Source organism: Sciurus vulgaris, assembly GCF_902686455.1.
Source record: "Sciurus vulgaris genome assembly, chromosome: 4".
In the NCBI taxonomy this organism is placed as follows: domain Eukaryota; kingdom Metazoa; phylum Chordata; class Mammalia; order Rodentia; family Sciuridae; genus Sciurus; species Sciurus vulgaris.
This window is the reverse complement of record NC_136464.1, coordinates 32,845,433-32,851,465: the sequence shown is the minus strand read 5'-3', so window position 1 is coordinate 32,851,465 and position 6,033 is coordinate 32,845,433.

Sequence of the window (6,033 nt, the reverse complement as noted above, 5' to 3'; positions counted from 1 at the left end):
CAGGGTTAGCCTGAGCAACATAATGAGAATTTGTCTCTTAAAAAAAAAAAAAAAAAAAAAAATATATATATATATATATATATATACAGACACACACAAGTATATATATACAAATACACACATATTCACATATGTGGGGTTTTATGTGTGTTTGTACACACACAACTATACATATCTACATGTATGTGCATAAAATATATACAAAATATGCATACATATATAATATGAATGCTCTGCCACCCAAAAGTCCTTTGCATTCTTCCTTCTCTGAACTGACATTTGCACTAATGGATCATACAATTCAACAAGCTATTATATGTTCTTAGTCTCTAATCATTTTTCTAAGTCTTATTATTCTCACAATCAATACTTTCAGCTCTTTGAAGATGGAAAGTAGACCTGATGCTTTCTTTATATCCCCAAAGAACCCTTGGCATGGTAGCATGCATACAGTGTACAATAAATTTTCAGTTAATAAATGATGTGCTGGATCTGGAGGTGCATCTCAGTGGTAGAGTGCTTCCTTAGGGTGTGAGAAGCCCTAGGATCCATCCCCAGCACCACAGTACACAAACTAGCAAACTGACAAGTGACTAAAAAATCTGAACAAATATTTTCTTGGGCCATAAATCCCAGTAAATAATGACAAGTAGTAATAAGGTCACCTTACTTGATTGAAACAATATCTAGACCACACACCAAATAAATAAATGCAATAACTTTAGGATAAATTAAACAATAAATTATAAAAGTGTAAGTTCAAAGCATAGGTAATGGATAATTTCCCTAACACTGATGAGTCTTCTCTGGCTCAGTCATATTCTGGTGAGAATTAAGGAGTAGTTAGTTGCAATATTGACATCCCAGTAATGTAAATTTATATCGCAGGTTTTCAATTATCCCAGAAACTTTCATGAATACCATCCTATTCATCATATGATAATGTGAGTTAGGGTAGATGTGTTTTTAGGGAAGATATTATCTCCACTTGAGAGATTATTAAAAATGAAGCCAAGAGTTGACTGGAGTTATCTAAATATCATGGAAATCTTATGGGAAAGTAAAAACCTGAATCTAGGTTCAGGGCAATAAAGGCAGAGAAGAATAGAAGACTCTTTGTTTAGAAAGGAAAGGGTTGATTTGCCCTTCCCTATTTAGATTCATTTAAGAAAACAATATGTTCTACAGATAATCTTTTTTCTAAAAATGTTGAAACATTTACCCATGGTGAAAATGCAAGCTTCTCAAAGGTGTTTTTGTTTGTTTGTTTTTTGTTTTTTTAATTGCTGTCCTATTTTCTTAGGATAACATGCTTGAGTACATTTTTTTTTTTTAATTCCCCACACCACAATCTTACACTAGACTCCTATGAAAATAAATTTTGGTGTAACATTAGTGAAGGGTATGTATTCTTAAATTATTTTTATCTATCTGGATCCTCATTACATTCCTATGGTCAAATAAACACATAACTGTCATCATTGTACAGAAAAGGAAACTAAACATTTATTTACCAAATGTTATACAGCTTCCTAGTTGAACGGGGAGAACTTGGGCTGGAGCTGGGGCTCAGTGGCAGAGGACTTGCCTAGCATTTGTGAGGCACTAGGTTCAATCCTTAGCACCATGTAAAAATAAACAAATAAAATAAAGGCATTCCGTCTGTCTACAAGTACAAAAAATTTAAACCAGAAAGGGGAGAACTAGAATAGAATTCAAAGTATTCTTTCAATGTTGTCTAACTTTCTTTAATATGAAAGGTTTTTAAATACTTTCTCTTATAGAAGCAGCTATAGGTTTGTTTGTTGTTGTTGTTGTTTTACACACTGTTAAAGAAACATTCCATAAATACTGCTCTCATGACAGGATAAAATTCAAACCTGCCTAGGCTCTTTCAAGGCCCTGTATCACGCAGACTTATGCCATCATTTGAATCTCACCTTTTACCACAAGTCCCACCTAGAAATCATCTCTTGAGACCAGCAGGTCTCCTTAGAGTCCAACGAATACGTCAAGTTCATTCTTCTTTTTTGTTTCCCTAGGTTCTTTGACCATCTAAATCAGAGTTTCTCAACTGGTGATGTTTTGAGTGAATAACTGTTTGCTGTGAGGCGCTGCTTAGGCACCACAGGGTATGTAACAGCATTCCCGGCCTCTATTGGCTAAATGCCTCTGCTCCAAGCTGGGACAAACAATATGTGTCCAGACATTGTCACCTGTCTCCTGGGGGACAAAATCATCCATGGTTTGGACTGCTCTAAGTCACTTCAGGCTCTAACTTAAGTCCTACAAGAAACCTCCGACAGGTATAACCCAGAGTCATCTCTCCCTTTTCCAAACGTATGTGAAGTACACATGTCTGCGTGGCTAATTTTGTCACTGTTTCTTTTACTATAGATTTCATCAAAACTAGACTGCATGTATATCATGTCTTCAAAAATGGAATAATCTAGACCAGAGAATATATCATTTACTAAAGATTCCAAGTAGTATAATGTGCACAAAGAGCCTCAGAATGTACTATGGGAATTTTTAAAGCTCCTAAGAAATGAAAAATAAAATTGTCAGCCAATGGTAATTCTAACTATTCAAACGAATAAGGCATCAAATCTCAGCTGTCTGTGTTTGTACTAATTTGGAGCCATTTCAAACACAGGATTTCATTCTACTTCTCATCTCTAGAACACAGTTATCAAAGGTCTTGCTTAATTATTAATGTTATATTAATAATTTTCTCCTATACTGAACTGCAAAGCCACAGTGTAGCCACCTAACCTGGAACTTCATTTTGCAGCTGTTCATTTCCACACCTCCCCTTTCTAAAATGCAAGACTGTTTTGTTTTAAAGCCCTTCTAAGTTTGTCCACAACTGCACTGCCACACATTTCTGGAAAGTTGATAATAAACATTTGGTGAGTGTTTGTGCCGGGATCCTGCCCTAGCAGGAGTCCATGGGTTCCACACTGGTAAACGGGACGCGGGGAGACAGCGTCGGCGATGGATGGAGAATGAAAGACACAGACTCTAGTTCTGGTGCAATCAATCCCACTTTATTCTGGGGAAGGCTGGGTTTATATACACTTTTCTTCAGGCTATGATGACAGGCTTATGATTAATAAAATCAAAGACGTTTCCAAAGCATAGGCAGAAATTGTTTTTACCAAAATCAGTAACCGTACAGATTACAAATATTTAATTAAGTCAATGAGCTAATACAATGTTTATTTCCTTAATATCTAAACTCTATGTGACCTAAGACTATTATTATTCTCGCAGTTAAAGCGATAGACAAATAATCTCACATGACCATTTCTACTAGGTCCATCTGATTAATATCTAAATTGCTAAGTTACAGGAGGGCAACAGTCCCAATGGTTCCCATGGCTAAGTTTTTATACTAAATAAATTACATTGTCTTATGTAGCTCTTTTTCTCAGAACAGGACATTGTGTACCAATGTTTATTATAGGGGTGACCTATTCTTTGTAGGAAGAAAGGAATGTTGTGAAGCCTTATTCTTTTACCTTACCACCACACATAAACAAAACCATCATCTGGATTAAACCACCCTGTAAGAGACAGGGGGAGATCTATATCTACCTTTTCTAAGGGCTTGCCTTTAGGGGGGTACAGGGCTTGCCATTGATAAAATAAGCTAGTCCATATCTAGTAGCTACTGTGGGAGGTGCTTTTTGCATACTCATGGTTGGAAAGACAGACGGTTCCGTGGCCAAATTTATGTACTGCATTACATGTTCATAACAAGCACCCCAGGAAGAAGACACATCACACAGTGGTAAAAGATTTTTTACTACTTGTGGCTGAGAAGGAGTTATAGTCCCTAATGTTTTATTAATATTCTTGGGAAATTCTGTAGTATTCCCTTCACCCTCAGTGATTACTACCAAGGAATAGTATAAGTAATATAATATTAGAAACATAATGCAGAAAAAGGACCAGAGCCTGGAGGCAAGCATCTGACATCTCTCGGGATGATGAGTCCTTGCAAACATCATTCCCCTAGTGGATCCTTGTCAAGCACTGGTTGGGTTGCCAGGTGCCCCCGCATGTTTGAATGAATGAAAGACTACTGATCACTACTGTGCTCTGCTCCATGCTAGTAACTTCCCTAACTCCATCTTTGTGGGTTTCCTAGAACAAGTTCCATGAGAAACAGAAAGTTCAATGGTCCATTTTCAGAGTACAATATTTAGCCTTAATTGGAATGTTTTAAAGATCCATTTGAAGCCATTTTTAACTACAGTCCTTCTCTTTGCCCTCCCCAATTTTAAAATTAGTTGATCACATGGACTCTAACCCTGGAATAAAAGAGGCAGATGACCCACCCAAGTGTGCTTGCTAGCCAGGTTCCCAGCCCTTCTGGCAGAAGAAAAGTTTGTGTTGCTGACCCACTTCCGAGCCCATGTTTGTTCTTGCCTCACCTCGATATTTCTAAAATTTCCAAACTGTTATGGAACTGAGGCCTTCTGAGAAACTGAGGCAGCATGAAGCCCGCCTCTTGAAACCCCAAAAGATTTCAGACGTGTTGCTCAGAATAATAGGAATGAATTTATAGAAGGGATAGGAAAGGGAAAGAGGACACTCAAGGGACAGAGTGGGTCCTCTCAGAGAAGAGAGGGGACAATGTGCTTCTCCTGCACTCCAGTTTTTTTGGGGAGTTCAGAGAAGTTTCCAGAGAGTCCTGCCCAGGTCCACCTCTTGACTTTTGACTGACAGCAGGGTGACCTCAGACTCCCTCAGCAGGGTGAGATAGTCTCCTCAGGGAGACTATCATGGTAACTCTAGGATACCTTGGCCCCTGCTCACTGGTTCTAATTGAAGCCAGAATTAAAAACAGGCAGTTAGTGTAGATAGATGATCGTGTCAAATGGAGAAAATAGAGGACAGTTTGGATCCAAGATGTTGAAGACTGACCATCCCTGCAGAGATTGGAATGTTAATGTCTCCAGAGCCCTTTGATTATGAAGATTACCTGCCTATACTACCCGTCCCAAAAGGTTGCAGGCAGAGAGTTGTTAATGCCCCTCGGCTGCTACCTGCCTGGATCACTCCATTTGGCCCTACCTCACCGCTCATCTGCTTCCCACCTTTTTTTCTTTTCCTTTTAACTTCATATATTTCATTTATTTGTAACTTTGGCTCTTTTATGGTACTTGGGTTATATAATTGTGTCCTACCTTCTCTCTAAGATGACAAAAATTGATCAAAGTGTGTTAATTAGGGCCTTATTTTTAGCATATCCAATCTCTGTAATACTTAAAAATAACTTGGCAAGCTTTAGAGGCAGAAGTCTAGAATCTTTAGTTTCTCCAGTGATGACATCGGCAGTCACTATAAAGGAAGAACTAGAGAGGTTCAGGTATCTTTGGAGGATAAGCTCTCTAAATCAGGTATCTTATTTCCCAGTGACTTTTACAACATCTTTATCTTAACATTCTTTAGCAGTTTACGTTTCTCAAAGATGAATTAAGAAATATAAGAAACGTACGAGGAAAGAGCGGAAGAAAGCTATCAACAGTCATATGAGACTCTTTGCTTTGGAACCTGCCTGCTCATGTAGGAAATGTTCCTAACAGGAAGCATTCTGATAAAAACATTATGTAGAGTACCTCTACATCAGTACTCGTATTCTGTGAGCTGAAGCACAGCTAGAACCTGGTTTCATGCTGTGTTCCTCTTAGGAATAGCACTTAGCCTCATCTTAGAATTATATACCACCATTCACTGGATACCATTAGCAAATGCTTTTTTATTTTGTGTTGGAGATGTAGCTCTATGGTAGAGTACTTGCCTGGTATGTGTGAAGCCTCCAGATCCCCAGCATCGTTGTGAATGCTACTATCCTTAGTTTAGTGTCACAAGCAACAAGGAGGAGTCAATGAGGATAAATTTGGTCCAAAATCAATTTGCTTTTATTTGATGTTGATCACATAATTATTTGTAGTTATTCTAACCTTTAGTCACACCAAGATCACACATAACTTAATCACTAAATTATTATAAGCCCCAAAT